The 25,147-nt window shown below is 44.9% G+C and overlaps 1 long non-coding RNA gene across 1 annotated transcript in view; it reads right to left on the bottom strand.

Moving 5' to 3' along the window:
- Window positions 1–25,147, bottom strand: part of LOC132206362 (uncharacterized) — a 339,788-nt gene that overhangs the window by 56,605 nt on the left and 258,036 nt on the right. Inside the window, exon 3 of the long non-coding RNA XR_009443002.1 lies at window positions 19,184–19,232. This is a non-coding gene — a long non-coding RNA (uncharacterized LOC132206362). The remainder of the gene's footprint in view (window positions 1–19,183; window positions 19,233–25,147) is intronic.

Below are 25,147 nucleotides of genomic sequence, written 5' to 3'. Positions count from 1 at the left end.
AGGGCCTCCACACTGTGATCTGACCAGACACACAAGCCACTGACCATCCGCTACCCCCCCATCAGCCCGACAACCCGCAACCCCCCACCAGCCCGACAACCCGGACCTCCCCGGCCGACAACCCGCACCCCTCCCCAGCCCGACAACCCGCACCCCCCTCCCCAGCCCGACAACCCGCACCCCCCTCCCCAGCCCGACAACCCGTACCCCACTCCCCAGCCCGACAACCCGCACCCCACTCCCCAGCCCGACAACCTGTCCCGTCCCCAGCCAGACAACCCGCACCCCCCTCCCCAGCCCGACAACCCGCACCCCCCTCCCCAGCCCGACAACCCACACCCCCCTTCCCAGCCTGACAATTGTACCAACAGCCACTCCTGTTCTGTTCCGGCCACGTTGGCTGTACCGCTCTGCTCAGGCCTCCAGCCCACTGGCCATCTCTGCTCCGCTTGGGGCATTATTTGTCCTGTCCAGCATAACCTGCCACCTTATGGCTCAGTTGGTAGCACTCTCTCCTGAATCAAAGTTGTGAGCTGAAGCCCCACTGCAGCACCAAATCAAGGCCAACATTTCAGTGCTGTGCTGCACTGTGGAGGGTTGCACCTTTCTGATAAGGCATCAAACTGAGGCCCTGTCTGCTCCCTCAGGTAGAGGTAGATGATTCCAGTGCATGATGGCAAAGATTACAGGACTCAATAATTGTGTATGGAAGGGCCTGGCCACCTTTCTCCCTGTCCTTTAGCCAGTCCCACACCCTAGGCCCTGTCATCACATTGACTGCTCTTAGCACAGCCTGCCCACATTCACCTACCTATGGTCCCTATTAACAGCTTTCCTTTCTCCTTGGCTCACCATTATCCATCCCTTTGTCTGCTTTCCATCTTTCTCTCCCCCTGGGTTCTGTCCCTGCCTATCTGCTCGCTCTTTTTAACCCCTGCCCTCAGCATATATGCCACCTTTACCCTGCCAACACTAGCTCTGAAAAGCAGTCGCTGGACTTGAAACGTTAATTCTGCTTTCTCTCCCCACACACTGCCAGACCTGCTAAGTTTCTCCGTTTCAGTTTCATTTTTCCAGCAAACACAGTTCTTCATTTTTATTGAAAACTACTCTATTGACTGTGAAAAAGTTTGAGACATTAGGTGGCGATATGCAAATAAAAGTCTGTATCAGAAACAGAAGTTGCTGGAAAAGCTCAAGAGAAAGAAATCAGAGTTAACATTTCGGGTCCAGTGACCCATCCTCAGAACAAGTCTGTCCCTATCTTTTCCATATCTATCTTCCAAGTCAAAGCCACTCAAAACAAATTATCCAATAAGATTGCTACCTGTGAGAACTTGCCGTGTGCAAATTGGCTGCCCAGTTTCCTTGATCTTGCAAGGGATGTGGGACATGCTTGGCAAGGCCAAAATTCATTACCCATCAGTCAATGCCCTGGACAAGCTGGTAGCGATCCACCTTCTTGGACAGTTGCAGTCCATTTGCTGCAGGTAGGACCAATGGCTTAGACCAATGATTAGAATTGGAATTACAGTTAGGTTTTATTGTCATGTGGACTCAAGTGTAGGAGTGCAGTGAAAAGTCAACAATGTCATCACACATCACCCCATCTTAGGTACCAAGTAACCCTAGTTACAAATCTTAGGTACTAAAATAGTTTAATACAAAAAATAAAAAATGAAGAAAAAATGTTCAAAATTGCAGTTCCTCACAGTAAAAGTTAGGAAAGTAAACAAATAACAACAAACACTTCACTAGAGGTGCTAAACGAATATTTCTCATCCGTTTTCACTCAGGAAAAGGAGAATACTGTAGAGGAGAAGACAGAGTTACGGGCTACTAGAATTGAAAAGATTGAGGTTAGTAAGGAGGAGGTGTTATCAATTCTAGAAGGTGTGAAGGTAGATAAGTCCCCTGGGCCGGATGGGATTTTTCCGAGGATTCTTCAGGAAGCTAGGGAGGTGGTGGCAGAGCCTTTGGCCTTGATCTTTGAGTCCTCATTGTCTACAGGTTTAGTACCAGAGGACTGGAGGATTGTAAATGTTGTGCCCTTGTTTAAGAAGGGCAGTAGAGATGACCCAGGTAATTATAGATCTTTGAGCCTTACGTCTGTTGTAGGAAATGTTTTGGAAAGGATTATAACAGATAGGATTTATAATCATCTAGCAAGCAACAATTTGATTGGAGATAGTCAACATGGATTTGTCAAGGGCAGGTCGTGTCTCACAAACCTCTGAGTTTTTTGAGAAGGTGACCAAGCACGTGGATGAAGTTAGGGCAGTTGACGTGGTGTACATGGACTTCAGTAAAGCTTTTGATAAAGTTCCACATGGTAGGCTATTGGAGAAAGTACGGAGGCATGGGATTGAGAGAGATTTAGCATTTTGGATTAGAAACTGGCTTTCTGTAAGAAGGCAACAAGTGGTGGTTGATGGAAAATATTCAGCCTGGAGTCAGGTCACTAGTGGTGTGCCTCATGGATCTGTTTTGGGATCACTGCTGTTTGTCATTTTTAGAAATGACTTGGACGCAGGCATAGGTGGATGGGTTAGTAAGTTTGCAGATGTCACTGAAGTCGGTGGAGTGGTGGACAGTGTGGAAGAATGTTGCAGGTTGCAGGGAGACTGGGATAAACTGCAGAATTGGGCTGAAAGGTGGCAAATGGAGTTCAATGTGGATAAATGTGAGGTGAGTCACTTTGGGAAGAATAATAGGAAGGCAGAATACTGGGTCAATGGAAAGATTCTTGGTAGTGTGGATGTGCAGAGGGATCTTGGTGTCCATGTACATCGATCCCTGGAAGTTGCCACTCAGGTTGATAGTGCTGTTAAGAAGGCTTACAGTGTTTCATTGGTAGAGGGATTGAGCTCCGAAACCAATGATGTCATGCTGCAACTGTACAAAACGCTAGTGCGGCCTCACTTGGAATATCGCGTGCAGTTCTGGTCGCCCCATTACAGGAAGGATGTGGAAGCATTGGAAAAGGTTTAGAGGAGATTTACCAGGATGTTGCCTGGTTGAGAGCAAAGGCCTTATGAAGAAAGGCTGAGGGACTTGGGTCTGTTCTCATTGGAGAGAAGGAGGCTGAGGGGATTTAATAGAGACATTCAAGATGATCAGAGGATTAGACAGGGTGGATAGTGAGAGTCTTTTTCTGAGGATGATGACTTCAGCCTGTACAAGGGGACACAGCTACAAATTGAGGAGTGATAGATTTAAGACAGATGTCAGAGGCAGGTTCTTTATTCAGAGAGTGGTAAGGGCATGGAATGCCCTCCCTGCAAATGTAGTGAACTAAGCCACATTAGGGGCATTTAAACAGTCCTTCGATAAGCGAGTGGATGATGTTGGGATAGTGTAGGGGGAGGGGCTTAGATTAGCTCACAGGCCGGTGCAACTTCGAGGGCCGAAGGGCCTGTTCTGCACTGCATTGATCTACGTTCTATGACTCACTGAGGTGGTTTGGAATGGCTGGAGGTCACAGAAGGCGCTATGCAAAAGAAAGTTTTGCCCGCAGTCAGGCAATGAAGAAAAAATGAAAGCAGAATTTATTCCTAAATTGGGGATGCAATCCCAAAGAGTGATAAACTTCCAAGTGGTTATATAAGTTTCCAGAGCTGTAGAACAAGTATGAAGTCTAGAGACAGTAGGAACTGCTGATGCTAGAGTCTGAGATAACAAGGTGTGGAGCTGGATGAACACAGCAGGCCAGGCAGCATCAGAGGAGCAGGAAGGCTGATGTTTCGGTTCGGGACCCTCCTTCAGAAAACGGGTCTAGAACTGAAGTCTAACCGATGTGCATAAATCAACTGCATTTTCTAAAAATAAAAATAAGCATGAAAGAATATATCACAGCTGGATTGCAAGGTCGCCAGTGACAAATGGACATCACTGAAAGTACGCTTCATGTCTATCATCTTCCCCATTGATTTGGTTTATTTTGATTGATGAATTCATTAGAGGAGCAATTGTATCTTAACTGCTCGCGAAACACTGGGCAGCACATGGGAACCATAACAGGCGGATGCTGGTTAAGTACAATGAACAGAAAAGCTTCTCAGGATCACAAGGAGTTAAGGGTTAAACATATCCATCATTTTTAATAACTGCAGGCTTTAGTTCTGCTCTCTTGTTAACATAGGGAGAGCATCACTGTAATATAAGAGACAAAGTCAGACTATTAAGAATATAAGTGACCCCCACAGTGATTTAACATCACTGCTAAAAACAGCCCAAGTGCAATTGTTTAGATCAAGGACATCTTAGAAAATGCCAAGGTTACCCTACCTATTATACGCAGGCGGTCACAATGAAAAGGCATTGAAATGGCAGGCACACAGATAGTCATGACAGTAAAGAACACTTTGTCTGGAAATTAGTCAATCACTCATGTTAGCGCGCCCATGTTAAATTGCTCCCACTGCTATTTTAATGGAGGTGATAACCCATTTAAAATGAACAGATTGCTGCCTCTCTCTGAACAGCAGAAACACAGGTTTGATGACGAGTTTAAGCGAACATCTTACTGAGAGACAAGTTCCTTGACTCTCAGCAGACAGACAAGCAACAAATACAAAATTCGAAAGGAACTAAATTATTCAAAGCGAACGTTTAATTTTCTCGGTTTCCCCTGTTCCTACGAAAGTGAAACGCTTGTCGCCTGTTAATAGAATCAGGGAGATTTAACCACCTATTAGTAATAAAATAAATTATTTGTCATAATAGAATGCTGTCATTTTAGCTAATTTATACAAACTTGCCAATTAATTAAGCAGAATGAGTGCAAGACTCAAATGTGACAGCTCCTTTTACACAAAAATAGGTGCAGGAGCAGGCTATTCAGCCTTTTAAACCTGCACCATCAGTCAATACAATCATAGCTGACCATGCAATTTCAGCATACCACTCCCACTTTCGCTCCATACCCCTTGGTCCCTTTAGCTGCAAGGGCCACGTTCCGCTCCCTCTTGAATATTTCTAACGAACTCGCCCCAACAGCCTCCTGAGAATTCCACAGGTTGACAACTCTCCAAGTGAAGAAATTCAGTCCTGAATAGCTTACCCCTGGTTCTCAGACCGTGACGCTTCCTAGTTCCCCAACATCAGGAACATTCTCCCTGCATCTTCTATCCAGCCCCATTAAGATTTTATACAATTCTATGAGATCTCCCCAACATCCTTAAATTCCAGAGAGTTACGTCAATATATTTCTTTGAAAAAATGCATCACTTATAACTTGTCCTGAGAAGACAGTGGCCATGAATTATCAGTTTCTGTTGTGTTAAACCTCACAGGCAGCCTGTCAGTGTACTTTGAGATACATACTCAATCTCAACAAGTTTGGCAAAAAACTATAAAGAGCACGCCATCACAGAAACCCAGGCTCAAGAAAGGAGCTATTATACTCTTGCTTGAATCTTAATCAAGGACTTGATCATGAAATTTGATCATTAGGAAACTCTTTGATGAAAGATGCTGAAAATCCTAGCTGGCTGATCTTGAAAGAATAAAGGTATTTATTCTTCAAATAACATTGATTCTGTGACAAGTGAAGCGTGAAATTATGTAGACAGGGACACATATGTGCATGTACACATGTATGTGTGCACTTACGTATGTGTCTAAGTTTATGACTGTTAATCCAGAGACCCAGGTAATGTTCTGGGGACCTGTGTTCAAATCCTGCCAAGGCAGATTGTGGAATTTAAAGTCATTAAAAATCTGGAATTAAGAGTCTAATGATGACCATGAATTCATTATCGATTGTCAGGAAAAACCCATCTGGTTCACTAATGTCCTTTAGGGAAGGAAACTGCCACTGTTACCTGGTCTTGCCTACACGTGACTCCAGACCCACAGCAATGTGGTTGACTCTTAACTGCCCTCTGGGCAATTAGGGATGGGCAATAAGTGCTGCCCTGGCCAGCGAATGATAAAAAAAAGTCGCAGTCCACAAAGTTCGAAAGATAACTTTCTGTTCCTGAGGAGATTGGTTACTGGGCCTGCATGCACTGGAGTTTAGAATAATAAGAGGGGATCTTTTTGAAACATATAAAATTCTGACTGGATGCCAGGATGATCATCCCTCTGGCCAGGGAGCCCAGAACAGGGGTCACAGTCTCAGGGTGTGAGTTCGGCCATTTCAGACTGAGTTGAGAAGAAATATATTTACAAGGAGTGAACCAGTAGAATTCTCTACCATAGAGGTGGAGACTGAGTCACTGAATATGTTGAAGAAATTATAGATAGATTTCTGAGCGACTAAGAGTATTGGGGCATGGGGAGAGAGCAAGAGTATAGTGTTCACTTGGAGGATCAGACATAATTTTGGGCCAAATAGCCTCCATTAGCTCCTAGATAATAAAATGTGAGGCTGGATGAACACAGCAGGCCAAGCAGCATCTCAGGACCACAAAAGCTGACGTTTCGGGCCTAGACCCTTCATCAGAGAGAGCCTAGGTCTAGGCCCGAAACGTCAGCTTTTGTGCTCCTGAGATGCTGCTGGGCCTGCTGTGTTCATCCAGCCTCCCATTTTATTATCTTGGAATTCTCCAGCATCTGCAGTTCCCATTATCTCTCTCCATTAGCTCCTAATTTGGATGTTTCTGTTTGAGAAAGTCAATTAGTCATGCATAGCTTGAGGGCAACCACTCCACAGGAGTGGGGTACATTGAGGAGGCAGCCCTCCAGGTAACTATCACAGCTGGTACAAGAAATGAACATTGTGGCACTACTGTGCCTGTAAGAGAGGCGTGCTGTGCTGTTCTCTTGCAGAAGGGTGTTGTCAAAGTGGGGCCCCAATGTCTCCTTCAAGCAGGCTGTTGGCAAACAACTTATGAGTTCTCCCTGGATTTTTTTTTAACAAAATGAAACAGAAGAATCCTAGATGGTTGGGTTTGGGGCTCACACAGAACCAAGATAGTTTTGCTATCCTTCACTGAGAAAGTTTCTGCTGCTGCAAAGGTAAAAGCTTGAGTTTCCAGATGTTGGAATGAAGTCTTAGACATCAAGGTTTCGTCTTCAAAATCAAAAGGGGCAGATTGTTACTTTCTTCTGGTCTGCAGAGGCAGCACGCATGAATCAGAATGGTTTTGATGAACTACATTTTTGCCAAAGGATGTGTTTATGGAATGCTGCCTGTATTGGAACAGTTGATGACTTGTGGTTAAATAATACGTTATCTTGTTTAGTATTTCAATGGAGTTATGGTTATGCCAATTGATTTTTAATGTTTTAACAGTGTTCTAAGAATAAAGCATGTTTTGATTGAAGCTTAGTGGTGGACCCATCAAATCACATCTGGAAGACAGCACCTTACACTTGCGTTTAAGTTAGGGTGTAGACTAACCCTTACTATACTTTGGGGAAGATCTGGTCTTGTCCATAACAACCTGTGCTGTTAGCTTTATTCTACACCACCATCAGCACAGTGGCTCAGTGGTTAGCACAGCTGCCTCACAGCATCAGGGACTCCGGTTCGATTCCAGCCTCAGGTGACTGTCTGTGTGGAGTTTACTCATTCGCCCCATGTCAGCATGGGTGTCCTCCTGGTGCTGTAGTTTCGCCCTATAGTCTAAAAGTTGTGCAGGCTAGGTCGGTTGGCCATGGGTAAATTGCTCAGCGTCCAGGGATGTGCCAGCTAGGTGGGTTCGCCATGGGTAATGCAGGGATGGGGGCAGTGTCTAGCTGAATGCTGTTTGGGGGGTTGGTATGGGCTCACTGGGCCAAATGGCCTGTTTCCACAATGTAGAGATTCTACCATCTAGCCATCCAATCGGCTGAGCTCAGTGACCCCTAACCAACCAGAGGTAAAAGCTGCCTTTTTAACTCAGGAGAAAAACACTTCCAAATAGACTTTCATATCCCATGACCATAAACACATCAAGACCGCAGCGTCTTGACAAAATCTGTATTTATGTCCCTAGGCTTGTCTTTACACCCGGACAGCATTACTGTCGCTTTCTTCCAGAGTATGTTTTAATTCTAGTTAGAGTCTCTGGTGAAAGATTAACAAGAAATGCCGTATTTAAATAAGTGTTTGTTGCCATAAAGATACTAATTTCATCACAAATGCTTTGTGGGTCACGAAAAATAAGCAGAGTTCTTCAGCTGCAACCTGTCAAATCAAAAGACCACTGATGTGTTTTTGTTCTGCAACAAATCTTATTCATATGACCAACAGAGTCTGCAGCGGGGACAATTATACAAACAATTTTCAAGATAAGACTGAGCAGGCACAAAAAGCTGCTGCTCAGGGCGAAAGCCTGGAAATTGACTTGTGTGACTCACCAGACCTGCCAGCAGACCCTATTTGCACTTTCAGGATTTGTACATGCTTTTTAGATCATCAAGAGTGAGCCGTTACTGGTTTGGCTGTAAACACTTCAATCTGCTCATCAATCAGTGAAATGGGAACATCGCCTTACACCGGTACTCATCTCAATCCACCTCACCGTGCACCAGAAGCCAAAAGCAGAGCAGCTACATAGAAAACTGAGGGACAGGCGAAGGAAGGTCAGTGCATCCTGACCAAGGTCCCCCTACACATCATCTCCACAGTGTACACCCTTATGACACACTCTATCCCAGTCTCCGAAACATGCCAGAATTCAGAAAGATCGTCTTCTCTTGACGGCTCACACAGGAGTTTGAAATCCGTCACCTTTCCACTCTCGTGTCTGGGATCACGGGCAGCGAAACACCATCCTCTCGCAAGATAGCTCTACCAGTGACAGATCATTTGCAGTATTCCCAGTGATATGAAAAACTCACCATTAACTCCTGCAAATCCCATAACAGGGCAGGTCTCTGCAGAAAGGAAACAATTTGAAGATTTGGGAGGGAGTGGGACAGACAATTACTAAGGAGGAGCATTGCCCAGGGTAGACAGACATTGCGTTAAGCCTCTGACTGGAGGAACACAGGAGTTGACACCGTCATTCTGACAGTCATGTCACTAACATAAATGCGTTAATTTCATCAGCTGTTTCCCTTCTGGAACTGCCAGTCAGGAATAAAAGATACCCTCATCAGGCAACCTGTAATGAGTTCAAAATAATCCATCCAGTGTTGCTCAAGTAGCAAGCGCTGGTTGTCATAGGAACCAGGTGCAGGGGTAAGCAATTTAACCCCTCAAGCTTGATCCACCAATTCACATGATCATGGCTGATCTCACACCTTTTTGCTTTGTTCCAGACGGAGGGTGATTTATCCTTCTCTGCCTCTCCTTCTCCCCGTTTGGTCCGTCACCACAGTTTAACGCTGGCAAGGTCCTTCTCAGATCGGGGAGGGGAGACAGGGAAGATGACAGGTGGGTAGGGTGGCAGAGAAAGGATGCCAGGCACATTTCAAAATCTAACCTCGAGTAGTTATTTCATTCAATTTCATTGGCACCCTGCAAAGTCTCCGAATTAAATGGGAAGTTTCAGGCATAAAGGAATTGCCCAGCAAATATTCAGTTTACCAGTGATCCCTTTCGAATGTGCAATGCATGTTCCTTTCAATGTTACTGACTGGTCAATGGAAAATCTGGGTCAGAGTTTATTCCAAGCTAAGAAAATGGTGAGATTTCATGACGAATGAAAAGTTGGAGGGTATCCTTACAAGTAGGATAATTGTTCTATTCAACAGCTCCCCATCAAGTCTGAAAGGAAAAATATGGCTGCAGTGAAAGCTCAACATTCGTTCCCATTGCTGCTGCCCTTGAAAGGTTTCTACCAAAACGGTCTGCTCTTCATTGTAATGATCACTCTGATTCCCACTGAGCACAGGCAGACATTAGAAACAGCTAACAGTGGCACAGCGGTCAGAAATATATCCAGTCACAACACCCACCCCAGCACCAGAACGCAGCATCACTTTTTGTAAAAATAATACTGGGACTAGGAGCAGGAATAGGCCGTTCAGCCCCTCATGCCTGTTCCGCCATTCAATATGATCATGGTTGATCTCATCTCAGCTTCAACTCCACTTTCCCACCAGCTCCACAGAACCCTTCAATGGGTTACTAATTAAAATCTATCTCCTCCTTAAATTTGCTCAATGTTCTCTTTTCCATCACACTCTGGGGGGACTGAATACCACCGATTCATGACACGTTTGACAGAAGTAATTTCCTCATTTCGGTTTTAAATGACCTCTCTTTCTAGATAGCCTCACAAGAGAAAACATTCTCTCTACATCTACTTTGTTAATCGCTGTTATCATTCTGTAGACTACAGTTAGATCTCCTCTCACTCTTCTGGAGAATACAGACCTAAACTGCTCAATTTCTCTTCATAAGACAAACTTTTCACCCCTGGAATCAGTGAACCTCATCTCTGAACTGCCTCCTTTTCAAGAAAGGGGACCAAAATTGAACATAATGCTGTACACAATAGTTAGCTGTAAAAAATGTCTGTTGGATTCTTCAATACCTTGTTACCTACATCCAGTTTGAGGTCACACAAAATGACATTCATTGCTGTATCTAGTGAAACATCCTCTTGGAGGTAAATCCACACAATGATTCTAATGCAAATACATCCTTCCTTAAAGAAGGGGACCAAAACTATCCACAACACTCCAAGTGAGGTCCAGGGTCTGGATCCAGGTCTGGTTCCGTACTTGCGTTCCAATTCTACTGCGTTGGTTCTTTACAAGCTTGGCAACTGCAAGCAGCTTCATAAGTTATAACAAGGTGTAGAGCTGGATGAATACAGCAGGCCAAAACAGCATCAGAGGAGCAGGAAAGCTGACGTTTTAGGTCTGGACCCTTCTTCAGAAATAGGGGAGAGAAAGGGGAGCCTGAAATAAATAGAGAAAGTAGGGTCGGCGATGATGGAAGGTGGGTAAAGGAGCAGATAGGTGGAGGGAAGACGGACAGTTCAACATCAGATTTCCTGCTCCTCTGATGCTGCTCGGCCTGCTGTGTTCATCCAGCTCCACACCTTGTTATCTCAGATTCTCCAGCATCTGCAGTTCCTACCATCTCTGAACAGCTTTATAAGGCAAGGCTTTTTGTTATGGGGAAAATAGCGGCCAGTCCTATCAGGCGAACACCGAAGGAGACACACGTAGTGATGTTTACACTGTGCTCTAACGTGGCAATCTGCATTTATTCATCACTTTGCAGATTCCATCTATTGACATCCAGCCAGCGTAGAGCAGCTACTGCTTGTAACAGCAACTTGGAAAGGAAGTATTTCATGGAAGCATTTCTCATAGTTCTTCAACAGCTCAAAGCAACTGTCCTTCTATTCTTGCAATTTCCAAAGTGAAGGAAGTGTGACACTCAATTAAATTGCTCAGTTTACGCACACATGTTCCTGTGCTCACTGACCTACATGACTCCCAGCCGAGCACTGCCTTAACTTTAAAATCCACATGATCAGTGGTCACATCCCTCCAACCCCTACCTCTGTAATCTTGTCCGGCATGCTAAATCTCTGAGCTATCTGTGCTCCTCTAATTCCAAGCACTATTGGCTCTTCTTTCAGCTTCCATAGCCATACAGTCTAGAATTCCCTCTCTTAACCTCTCTATTGCTCGTCCTACTTTGTACCTAGGTACCCCAGATGGCACTTTGTGTGGCAACATTAGACACTTTTCACTGTACTTGAGAGCATGTGACAATACAAGATAAATCTAATTGTCTTGCTTTATGCTAATTGACGTAAAGTATCGATTGGAGCATTTCTCAACAGACAATTGCTCACATGGGTTGTGTGAAGACATCCTTGCAAACTTTCACTCTAAATAAAGTCAAGAATGGAAGATAATAAAATGTCAGGCTGGATGAACACAGCAGGCCCAGCAGCATCTCAGGAGCACAAAAGCTGACGTTTCGGGCTTAGGCCCTTCATCAGAGAGGGGGATGGGGTGAGGGTTCTGGAATAAATAGGGTACCCGGTGCGGCTTCCTCTACATTGAGGAAACCAAGTGGAGGCTTGGGGACCGTTTTGCAGAACACCTCTGCTCGGTTCACAATAAACAACTGCACCTCCCAGTCGTGAACCATTTCCACTCCCCCTCCCATTCTCCAGATGACATGTCCATCATGGGCCTCCTGCACTGCCACAATGATGCCACCCGAAGGTTGCAGGAACAGCAACTCATATTCCGCTTGGGAACCCTGCAGCCCAATGGTATCAATGTGGACTTCACCAGCTTCAAAATCTCCCCTTCCCCCACTGCATCCCAAAACCAGCCCAGTTTGTCCCTTCCCCCCACTGCATCACACAACCAGCCCAGCCCTTCCCCTCCACCCACTGCATCACACAACCAGCCCAGCCCTTCCCCTCCACCCACTGCATCCCAAAACCAGTCCAGCCTGTCTCTGCCTCCCTAACTGGTTCTTCCTCTCACCCATCCCTTCCTCCCACCCCAAGCCGCACCCCCAGCTACCTACTAACCTCATCCCACCTCCTTGACCTGTCCGTCTTCCCTGGACTGACCTATCCCCTCCCTACCTCCCCACCTATACTCTCCTCTCCACCTATCTTCTTTTCTCTCCATCTTCGGTCCGCCTCCCCCTCTCTCCTTATTTATTCCAGCTCCCTCACCCCATCCCCCTCTCTGATGAAGGGTCTAGGCCCGAAACGTCAGCTTTTGTGCTCCTGAGATGCTGCTGGGCCTGCTGTGTTCATCCAGCCTCACATTTTATTATCTTGGAATTCTCCAGCATCTGCAGTTCCCATTATCACAAAGTCAAGAATGGCTTTGGTTTCATCCTTGGTCAACTAACCAGCAATGTTGCAACATTTAAAACTGAGCTTCGATCAAGCTTTTGACCATCTGCACTTCACACCTCAAAGGACTAAATCTCGTGTTCTAATGTTCCTGGAAAGCTCTCTGGGATATTTTGTTAGATCAAAGGTACTAAATAAATGCAGGTTGTTGTTATCGTGCTGACCTGCGTTATACAAGACATGCCAACTGTACAGCTTAACCAAATTCTGGAACTATACTTCAACCACTCACCATGTGAATTTTTTAAAGGATATTCCCGAAGCTATCTTGAAGCGTGGAATTGTGTCAAAATAGAGAGCACATGACACGCAGAGCGATTCGCAAACAGTTTCTGGTGCCAGTCTCAGTGGCCACACTAAGAGATGTTAGTCCAAAGTTAAGGTCAGAAGTCACTCGACACCAGATTATAGTCCACCAGGTTTATTTGAAATCACAAGCTGTCATAGCACTGCTCCTTCGTCAGGTCCTGATGAAGGAGAAGCGCTCTGAAAGCTTGTGATTTCAATTAAACCTGGTGGACTATAACGTGGTGTTGTGTGACTTTTGACCCTATCTAGCACAGTCCAAAGTTAAGACAAAGAAATGGACATTGGAGTCAGATGGTGCATCAGGAACTGAGCAATTCAGCTGTCAATGGTTATTACACAGGCTTGCACGAATGACAAAGGTAACTTGGGGATTGCAGTCCAGAGGTTTCATCTATTTCAAAGTAGAGGCACTGGCTTGTCACTAATGAAGATCATTAAAATTCCTCTCATATTACAAGGGATTCGAAGATTACATTCGACAACTTGTTACACTTTCCTCTGCAAACTAATGGCCTTGTTCTTTAATGTCCTTCCACAGGATGATCTTTTAGTTTCAAGGTTATTAGCTTCAGGGCACGCAGAGCAAATTGGCCAACTAGGGTCCATTGGAAGATAAGCTGTTAAAAATTACATCCTTAGATCAGCACATCTACGTTTGCCCGTGCGTTTCATCTACGACAAAAGACTTGCATTTATGTAGCACCAACTTTCGAACGCATACATTGCAAATCACTCCCTCAGCCGTGAAGCAAACTGCAAACAATCCTGTGGTCCTATTCTAAAAGGTGATAACCCAGGGATCCCAGTCCATTCTTATTCCTCAGCCCAGGGTTCATCAGGTCATTAACTGCACTACGGTCAAGTAGGAGCTTGCTACACGCAAACTGGCTGTTGCCTGCAAAAACTACACTTCAAAAGCACTCCATGTGCTGTGAAGCGCTGGTGGATGTACCTGAGATCAGGAAAGGCACTATAGAATGGCAAGTCTATCTTCTCATTCTACATTCACAGCTCTAAGATGGAAGAGGGTATGACCTTTGTCCATATGACTGCAATTTTCCCATGAAACAAATTCTAATGTTCTCTTCAGCTCAAAGAAGTCATAGTTTTCATTTTGTTTAATGTGGAGACCTGGAGACAAAGAAAAGGGGGCCTGTTGCCCGTCAAAAATCAACCAAAACCTTTATTTTCAAGGGTTTGATGCTCTGTAGCGAAACGTGGCAGCTTCATCTTCATTGAAACCCTTCCGTCTTCAGCTGTGTGGTGCCATTCAATAGGCTGACACATGCCATGACAGTGGAAGCTGGCAGTACAGCAGTCTGCTTCAGTACGCAGGGGAGAGAATGCTTACCCATTAAACCATACCGCGCTGGTCAATAAATCCATTCAATAGATTACAGAGAGATGGGAAAGAAAGGGGCAGTGGATCCAACTGGATTGCTCTTTGAAAAAAGCCAGCACTGATTTAAAGGGCCAAATGGTTTCCGACTGTGCTCTACCCTTTGAACTTGAAATGACCTCTTCGAATCAACCTCAGTAAACAAGTAACTTGTGATGCCAATCGGTGACTGGGTTCATACTTTGAAATATCAGTGTCAGAGGTTTACACGACACACGGTCCATTATAAACAGGTCTTTCTCCCAGAGTTACATCTTTAAGTATTACAACATTTTACTTTCACTTTCTTGCAAAGGGAGGTACTTGAACAAAGAAGCACAGACAACCAAAAGAGAACAAATAACAGAGCACGCTGCACTTTATTTTCAACAACTGCTACATTTCGGCTGAATTTAGTATCGTATATTCCAAGGTATTCATAACTTCAGCCATAAAACAGCCGTGTTTACTGTCATAAAACAGCGTTTCCACATGACATGACATTTTCCGACACTCTGCTCCTTCACACACAATCGAAATGTCACATTTGCGATTTAATTGGAACTTCAGCCACATCCAGCCCATAATTCAAATTAAGAACTAGAGAATCTCGACGGCGCAGAATGAAGCCATTCAGCCCATCAAATCTGCACTGACTATCCAAACAGCATCCCACTCTGTCCCTGTAGCCCTGCATTTCCCACAGCTAATCCACCTAGCCTGGACATCCCTGGATATTATGGGCAATGTGGCATGGCCAATCCACCCTCATCTGCACATCTTAGGACTGTGGGAGGAAACCCACGCAGACATGGGGAGAATGTGCAAACTCCACACAGACAGTCGCCCGAGGGTAGAATCAAACCTGGGTCTCTGGCGCTATGAGGCGGCAGTGTTAACCACTGAGCCACCGTGCCGCCTCAAGAGATCTCCCCTGCGACCTACATGTGTACCATTTCCTTACTAAGGCCCATTGGGAATCAGATGCTTTCCAGTGTGTCGGGTAAGAGGCCATTTACACTCATACATTAGCCATCAGTAGAACGCTGGGTTAGGAATCATAGCAGGGTAAAGTCTATGACTGTCCAGGCAGATACGTGTGTGCGTGTCTGTGCGTGGGGGATAGAATGTTACCCAATGCTCCTTCTGAAACCAAAATCACAGACAATATCCTGGTCATGGTTTCTTTTGGATAGTAGTTGGGGGACAGGTGATGAGCAGTCCTTGAGAAGACAAACAACTTGTAAAGCCATGGGTGTTTATTTCTAAATGCTAGAACAATAGAAGCAGCTTGAGTGGGTGTGGTCAAGCTCTCTCAGATCCAGGATTTTAGTTTAGCTTCAGCAGTTGTTGCTGGGGTCTCAGCAGGGTTGGAAGGCAATGAATCTCTCCTGGCTGCTACACTCTTTCTCTGCTGCATGTATCTCTTTCATGCCGATAGGATTGTACGTGAGGCAATCTGTTTTCTGAATTTAAAAACCAGAAGAACTGCTACAAATCACGAGCAAAAACAAAGTTGCTGGAAAAGCTCAGCAGGTCTGGCAGCATCTGTGAAGGAGAAAACGGAGGTAACGTCTCAGGTCTGCTGACCCCTCAGAACTTCTAAATTTGCCTTTTTGCCAAGGGCGTGTTTATGGGGTGTTAGAAAATTGAAACAGCTACTATTTAGTCAGAACGTAATCTATTATTCTGTTAAGTTATCCAATACAGTTCATTTATTCCAGGTTCTTCTTCCTTTGTTGTTATTTTTAAACTACAGTGCTTGAATAAATTGTGTTTTGCTTAATTTTCACAAGTTTGACGAACTGAATTGTATCTGGAACACAGCACTTCACAGTTACCTTTGAAATAAGCAAAGTTTAGGGTCTAGACTACCTTCTTAGTATATTTTTGAGATGGGGGTTTGGTCTGGTGCGTAACATCTGGTCTCTGCTGGAAATATCCTAGCCAGTGGTAAGCATTGCAGTATTGATTCACTTGAGATTCATGCACAAGTATTGGTCCGCTGGATGGCTCCTTTCTCAAGGTGTCTTGCCTCTGTGGCCGAGTTATTTTCAGACTTTAAAACAGAGAACAGAATTTGCGAGGATGAAAGGAAAGGTATCTTTGAATAATTATTCCAAAGCCGAGTAGTCACATCATTCTCTGAATTTGCAACTCAAATTGATTTGTGATTGCCAGGCAATCAGTTGACAGAAAGCTGAGCTGCTGTGACATTTTTTGGTTCTGCTGGCCACTAGGGTTTGTTTATTTCAGGCAAGGCCTCTTTTCCAAGTCGGTGCTCACAGGGCAGATGGATCGAATACATGACGCATCTCTGTCACTATGCCAACAGCCTTGCAGTGTGTACACTGAGTGCAGAAATTACAACCTCAGCCAGAATATGTCAGTGAGCATCATCTGCCCAACAGCAGGTCATGGCTTCCTCCTGCAACAGTTGGGTTGACAACAGTGATTAAAAGTGCCTCTGGAGGTGTAATGAGGTGACCTCCAACTCCAACCATCCGGTCCTCCTCCACGTTCCTGCCTATCACCCGACACATTCAGCCTCATTACTTCCCTCCTTTCCACAGCCAAACGAAAACTCAACTCAACCGTATTTTACGGACAGCATCAAAACAAGGGAATATGCTGTGGAGTTCCAAACAAAGTTGCCTACAAAATTCCAGTAGCATCTGTGAGTTGCCTCGTCTCGTGTGGCAGTTTAAGTCTGTTACCGTATGAGGAGATGTCTTTGTACACAACAGCAATGATACCAGTAAAGGAGGTAGATCACCTCAGGGTGACACAGTGGCTCAGCAGTTAGCATTACTGCCTCAGAGCGCCAGGGACCTGGGTTTGATTCCAGCTGTGGGCAATTGTCTGTGTGGTGTTTGCACGTTCTCCCCTTGTTTGAATGGGTTTCTTCAAGGTGCGCTCAGTCCAAAGATGTGCAGGTTAGGTGAACTGGCCATGCTAAATTGCCCATAGTATCAGGGGTTGGGGTAGGCTAGGTAGGTTAGCCATGGGAAATACAGGGTTATGGGGTGGGTCTGGGCGAGGTGCTCTTCAGAGAGAAGGTGCGGACTCAATGGAGCGAACGGCCTGCTTGCACACTGTGGGGGCTGTATGATTCCAGCAAATCAAAGTATTCAAAAGTAGCAAACCATGGGGTTTGAAATGTTTAAAAACTTGCAAATTAAAGTTTTCAGCTATTACAATAACTATATCACCACATTGAGAGAAGCTAAAATAAAGATAAACAGCATTTTAAAATTAAACCTATTTTTGTCATTGGAAATTTAACATTTTGGTTTATTTAACGTGCCACAAATATAAATTGCCTTTTCAGGGCAAGTGAGTGGTGCTGGCTCGAAGGGCCGATTGGCCTACTCCAGCACCTATTGTCTACTGACTGCAAATAATTGTGAATTTAGTGATCCATTTTACAAGTTACACGTCACTTAACAAGATGCAATGCAAGATGTTTTTTAAAAACAAAACTAACAGCATTAAAAGGAAATTCTGAGTAATTCAATGAATGTAACAGAGATTGAAGCAGTGCATCCTGTGAAGAAACCTGCAAACAATACTACATCTTCTACATTTCCGTTGTATTTTATAGGCTGGAGTAGACATGTTTCAGGGAGTTACAACAGTGAATACTGAAAGTTTCGCTGCCATTGCCGTAGCGACATTAAACAACTGACCGACTGTTACTTCTGACTTACTCCCAATTTGTTTATGATCTAAAAACCCCAAATATTTCTTTGGCCCGTTGCATAAATTTCATTCTCACAAATATCTTCCTTTAAAAACACAAATTCTAATGGCCCCCATGATTTTTTTTGGGGGGGGGTGGTGTGGTTTGCTAGCAGCCATGACCCAAAGATTAAACATTAATTCCTGACAATGCTTGGGCGCTCTGTACAATTGGCAACCCAACAAATTAATGATCGCTTATGACGTGCCAACTGCTGAATGTATTCGAAGAACGAATCAGCCCCTTCAGTTGTGGCTTTTCTATTCATTGATTCATAATTTGTCTCTTATTGATATCCTACTGCACTATCAAAATTCAACTAAACACAGCATTTAATACATGCAGAAATTAAACCCACAGCTGCTGTCATATTTTCCAGATCCATCACTGCTGTATCCCCTTTGGGTAATCTGCTGCCTCCACGTCTCCTTGCTCTGTCCCGAGCCTGCGGTCTGTCTCTTTATCAAACAAACAGCTGCAGATGCCGGAAATCTGAAACTATAGCAGACAATGCTGGAGAAACTCAACAGGTCTGTGGAGAAGAAACAGGATCAGAGTCAATGTTTCAAGTTCAGTGACCCTTCTTTCAGAAGGAACCCTGCTGAAGAAAGGTCACTGGACTTGAAACGCAAACTCTGCTCTCTCTCCATAGACGTTGCTAAACCTGTTGCGTTCCTCCAGCTATTTCAGTTTTTCTTCCTGCCTATTTACGTGTGGCAGAGCATAGACTGCCGGTGAGACTAAACAGAAGCGATACATGCCTTAAAATGACGAAGTAGCATATCAGACCATAGCGACGGAAACAGTTTAACCCACTCGGAAAGCTAAGGACTCTCAGGAGCCTTACAGAATATGTCTGCTTCTCCTCAGTTCTCACACAGGAGCCAAATGCCTCCAGCTAATGGACCATGTGCCATCAGATTGGATGGAGCTTAAAGCCACATCACTATTAACCCCTCTGTAACATCCTGACAAGACAGCGTAGTGTTTCTTATGATGTAAACATAAATAAGGTGCACTACTTACAGAAAACAGTGCTTCCTGCTCACTCTTCCTCCTTTATCTTGAAGATTTCCTGCAAGACAAGAAAAGGCAAATCTTTAAATACAGAATTGAGAGTGGATTTTTTTTTCTTTGTGTCTGCCTTAGAAGTGAATTCAGTCTCCACAATACCATACCCCTTAGAAATATAGGCCTGTTTGGCACAATTCTCTAAAGAGATAGTAAAATGTGAGGCTGGATGAACACAGCAGGCCAAGCAGCATCTCAGGAGCTGTGCTCCTGAGATGCTGCTTGGCCTTCTGTGTTCATCCAGCCTCACATTTTATTATCTTGGAATTCTCCAGCATCTGCAGTTCCCATTATCTCTAAAGAGATAGTGTTGAGTATTGAGCCCACTGCGTGGTACCCTTCCTGTCACATGAGCTGGAATTTATTTTCCCCCAGCACATTCCAAGCCCACCAACATGACCTTCAACCAGAACATGCATTAGCCCAAGGCTGGGCAGTTCCTTTACACCCACACCATACAATTAGCAACATGCCCATCAGCAAGGGTTAGCAGTAATTAAGTTCTGAGGAAGGGTCACCAGGTTAACTTTAGTTTTTCCTTTGACAGATGCTGCCAGATCTGCTGAGCTTGTCCAGTAACTTTGTCTTTGTAATAGTAATGGTGTTTCATTCTTAATTTATTCACAAGATGTGGGCCATGCTGGCTGGGACAGCATTTATTGTTCATCTCTAATTACTCCCGAGAAAGTGGTGGTGTTCTGTCTTCTTAAATAGCTGTAGTCCCTCAGGTTTGTCTTCCCGTCTATTTATCTATGGTAGACCATACAACTCCGGTGAGACCAAACAGAAGAGATACATGCCCTAAAATGGCAATGTTAACTGGGGAGGAAGCTTCCATTTCAGTCCCAGCAACGCTGAAAGGCCAGTGATATATTCCCAGCTCAGGATGGTGCACAACTTGGAGACACCGTGCCGCGCTGGTTGCCTTCTTGTAAGTTTAGATTTGCAGCATTGGGTAGCAGGAATCAGATTGAGCAGGCTTTATACATGTGCTGGTGGTGTCTACCCTCAGGCAATGCTTATGGTCAGGCTGTGCAGTTAAGATAGCATATTATTCAGGAATGCAGGCACTTCCTTCACATTAACGGCAACCCATTTGGCTAACGTTGTGTTAGGGAAGGATATCTGCTCCTCTTAGCCAGTCAGGCCTATGCGATCCAGTGAATGGGGAGTGATCCATTCACAAGGTGAATGATCCACTCAGGTGCCCAAGGCAGCAGATCACAATCTCCTGGGCAACAAATCCTGGCCTTGGCCATGTGGATCAGACACAGAAACATACAGAGGCCTATCAGAATGATGTCAAAGAACCAAGTTACAGAGCTGAAAATGAGAGCGGCCTTTCAGTCATATCTGCAAGAATAGACTTTGCAGATCGATGAGGAACATTTCAGGCCATCGATTGTCCTGAGTGGATTTTGTGCACGCTCTCAGAGAATTCCTGGCTAGACATTATCTGGTCCATTAAAAGGCTGCCAGTTGGATCTTGCCGTGCACAAAACGGCCACCACCTTTATCTTACACGACAAAGCGACCTGTGGAAAGTGCCCCGTTGCGTGTGAAGCTCGACAGGACATCCTGAGGCCCACAGAAAGGGCTACTTCAAAGATGGCCACCGGAGTAGTGTGTCGTCTCCCGAGCTGCAGGCCTGTCTGCACCCACCTGCTTTTTTTCCCTTTTTCCGCTTGCACAGTTTTTCTTTCAGTTTTCTTTCCTTTAAAGCCTTTAGAAGCAGAATAATTGGCGGCACTGACACAGGAGGGAAAGCGGGCCGTGCGCGGAATGGTGACAAGCCTCCTGGCTACTGGAGGTGGTGGATGCAGCAAGAAGACAGCTCCTCCAGGCGTTCGGTGCTGCTGTCAACAGGCAGTAGCAGTGACAAAGCTCCTCCAACAGTCAGAGGTGATGGTCACGGTAGCAAGAAAGCAGATCCTCCAAAAGGCTTGCAGACTGACCAAGACTCCTGGCCTGGGCCTTACTCCAGGCTGTTTCTAGGCCTTGGTGCCTGCAATGGTGTTCAAACACCTCCGTTGAGGTCAGGCTTAGGCTTTAAGATCTGGATGTTGTTACCTTTCGGTTTTCTTTTATTTCTGTATTATTTTAAATTCTGATTTTGTAACCAAGTTGGCACCAGACAATGGCAACTTGGTAAACTTTTTGCAGTACTCATATCATTCCTATACTCAAGTACATGTGACAATAAAATCTAATTCGACTTCTATTTAAATGCACATCTTACTTTTCTTGACTGATGGCTAACCATTGACAGTAATTCACACAATTACAATTATACAACAGGTGGCTTGTCAGTACAAAATCTGTCAAAAAGGACATCAAAAGCCAAGGCTCCAGCTTTACTTAAACGCTGGAGGAACAATGTTCCTGCACTAAACCAACAATCTCACTAGGGTTTAATTTTTAATGTACAGATTAATTACAGCTTAATGGAATGCACTGTGGCGGCCCAGTTTCATTATAACTCTACCCCTGGCAGTGAACAGGGTATCACCACCAATAGGAGTGTCCACTCAGGTACTTTTGCACAGACCCTTTTTAAATTCTTGATGGGCCAGGTAGCTCAGTTGCTGAGACAGCTGTTTTGCGACGAGCAGCCATGCCAACAGCGCGGGTTCTGAGGTTACCGTGACAGTCCTGACCTCGCGACTTCTCCCTTTGCCCGAGGTGTGGTGACCTCCGAGTGAACCACCACCAGTCATCTCTCTCTCTCTCTCTCTCTCCCCAAGGATACAGCGGTCCTCTGGGACTGCAGCGGCCTAACTTCCAATTAACTTCCAAGGCAGGGTCGCCATTCATCGCAAAGGAAAATCAACAGGATGTCAAAATGTTGTCTGTGGTTTCCCCGATTAGGACTTCTGTTGCGTGCATCCCCTGATTCATGATTAAAAACCCAGCAGAGTGCAAGTAAAAGAGTTCTTTGGCTGAAGTTGGAATTTAACAAGAAATCAAGAATCGGTTTACCTTTTCTCTGGCTAGAAGAGCTATTAATCCTGCACACCATGTTCTAGGAGGGACGTTAAGGTTCCACTTTGAGGGCACCTGAGAGATTTCCTTCAACCGTTACTCAGAGGTGCTTCGGAAACTGAAACACTTGGATAAGAGAAAATCAAAGGGAGATTTATTTCACACAGCTTGAGTTCACCTAAAATGTTTAACATCCATGAACTTTGATAGAGCTGGAGAGGAGATGCTTTGGAAAGAGAGTTGACATGAGGTGGCACAGTGGCTCAGTGGTTAGCACTGCAGCCTCACAGCGCCAGGGACCCGGGTTCCATTGGATGTTTGGCGTAGGTGGGTTAGACATAGAGAAATCAGGGGTAGGGGAATGGGTCAGGGTGGAATGGTCTTTGGAGGGGTGGTGCGGACTTGTTGGGCCAAATGACCTGTTTCCACACTGGAGGGATTTTAAGATTCTAAGAGGAGATATTAAACAGTGAAGTATGAACTGGAATGCACAGGTTGAAAGGGAGCAGATTCATTAATAACCCTCAAAGGGGAACTGGATGAAAATTCAACAGGGATAATCTGAAGGCCAAGGAGGACAGGCACGGGTGTCTCAGTGATTAGCACTGCTGCCTCACAATGCCAGGGATCCAGGTTTGATTCCACCATCAGGGAGCTGACTGTGTAGAATTTGCACATTCTTCCACATGTCTGTGTGGGTCCCCTCAGGGTGCTCCAGTTTCGTCCCACATGACAAAGGCATGCAGGTGGTAGATTAGCTGTGCTAAATTGCCCGCAATGCCCGGGGATGTGCAGGCTAGGTGGATTAGCCACGAGAAATGCAGAGTTACTTGGATAAGGTGGGAGGTGGGATGCTCTTCAGAGGGCTGGTGTGGACTTGATGGGCCAAATAGCCTGTTTCCACACAGTAGGGATTCTGTGATTCCAAGACAGAGTACAGACACGAAGGGTCTCTATCCTTGTTCTAGGAAACCACGCTAAGACTCTACACTACAAATCTCAAGGAACAATAGTAAAAACTCATGTCGCTATGGTATTCTTCTCCAAAGCTGCATCGTGAGTTGCCTGCTGATTTTGTTATAAAACTGCACAGAAATATTATAGTAGAATTATTAAAGAGCTTTCGTTTCATGCACTATTTCTAAAATCAGAAAAACCCACTTGTGTACTTCTGAAATAGAATACACTTCAATTTTCAATGAAACGGGGTGAATAACAGTTCACATTTCGTTGCATATTTACTTTGTGCTGAAAATGAATTATATCCCCTAAAAAATGACTCTTTCTCAAAAGCAGTCCCCAAAAAACAGAGTTATCAGATGGATAGGGACAATATTGTTCTTGCTTTTGTTTATAGGCTGGTCCTGTTCAGTTTTTGGCCAATGGTAACCTTATGGATGTTGACAGAGAGGAATGCATCATTGAATGTCAATGGGTGATAGTTAGATTTTAGCTTGTTGGGGCTTTTTGGGCACTTGTACAGCATGAACATCAGTTGCCAAATGTCACCATAGGCCCAAACGTAGTCCAGGTCTTGCTGCACAGGAACATGGAGCTCTTCAGTACCTGAGGAGTCACAAATGGTGCTGAACATGGTGCAATCATCGAGAAATATTCACACTTGACCTTATGGTTCATCAATGAAGCAGGTAGAGATGGTCGGGCCTAGGTTACTACCCTGAGGAATACCTGCAGAGATGTCCTCGAGCTGAGGTGACTGACCTCCAGCAACAGAGATAATGGGAACCGCAGATGCTGGAGTGTCCAAGATAAGTGTGTGGAGCTGGATGAACACAGCAGGTCAAGCAGCATCTCAGGAGCACAAAAGCTGACATTTCGGGCCCAGACCCTTCGTTTTGGGCCCAGATCTCTGATGAAGGGTCTGGGCCCGAAACGTCAGCTTTTGTGCTCCTGAGATGCTGCTTGACCTGCTGTGTTCATCCAGCTTCACACTTTGTTATCTTGACCTCCAGCAACCCCAGCTTCCTTCTGTGCATAGGCATCACACAGAGCAAACACGACCACAACAGAACCAGTGGCCTGCTTCTGGGATATCAACGTACGTGAATTCAGCGGATAAAGTTAAATAAAGGTTACTTAAACTATTCATCGTGAAAAAATAGAAAAGTACAGCAGATGGCTGAAGCTTAGCCATTTAGACCACTGCATAAACCAAACCCATCAACATGAAAACATGAGTGTAAACCATCTGTGAGGAGCCGTGCTGACACATGCAAAGCTAACAGCTCATATTATAAATTACTTTATTAACGATGCGCTGAAATACACCCTGGTTGCGAATAAAATCTTTGCACAGAAGGCCGCTCAGGCCAAGCTGCCTCAGCTGGGTTTTTTTTTGAGACTCTATACAAAACGCTCCACTTCTGCGCTCTTTCACCAATGATCCAAAAGCTTCTCCCCAACACAGAATGTATGCAATGATGAATCTGCTTCTACCACCTCTTTCTGTCAGTGAGTTCAAGATCCTGTATTGGTCATCCCAAGACTCATTAATTCCCATCGAGGGCCAGCCTAAGTATAGAAGGAATTGATTGTTATGAAGTTGATAGATTTTTTAGAAGAAACAGCAAGCTGCATCCTTTGAATTGCTATAGTCCATTTGGTGTAGGTACCGGTGTAGGTAACAGCAAGGGAAGAAATAGTAGGATTTTAGCCCAGTAAAACTGAAGTCAAAGCAGTTTGGAATGGAACTTGTAGGAGTGGTGCTCCAATACACCTGCTGCCCTTATCCTTCTAGTTAGTAGTGGTCGTTGGTTTGGGAAGGTGCTGTCTGGTGAATTCCTGCAGCGTATCTTGCAGATGCTACACACAAGAAGGCACATTTGGTTATCGGAGCGGAGGGGAACGTAGAATTCAAAATATAAACGGGTCAGCCTTTGTCTTACCCAATGGTGGAAGAGCGTTGGGGTCAAGTTG

The sequence above is a fragment of the Stegostoma tigrinum genome, chromosome 37 (genome assembly GCF_030684315.1).
Source record: "Stegostoma tigrinum isolate sSteTig4 chromosome 37, sSteTig4.hap1, whole genome shotgun sequence".
Classification (NCBI taxonomy): Eukaryota; Metazoa; Chordata; class Chondrichthyes; order Orectolobiformes; family Stegostomatidae; genus Stegostoma; species Stegostoma tigrinum.
The sequence above is the reverse complement of the archived record's forward strand: the minus strand, read 5'-3'. Positions and strand labels throughout refer to the sequence as shown.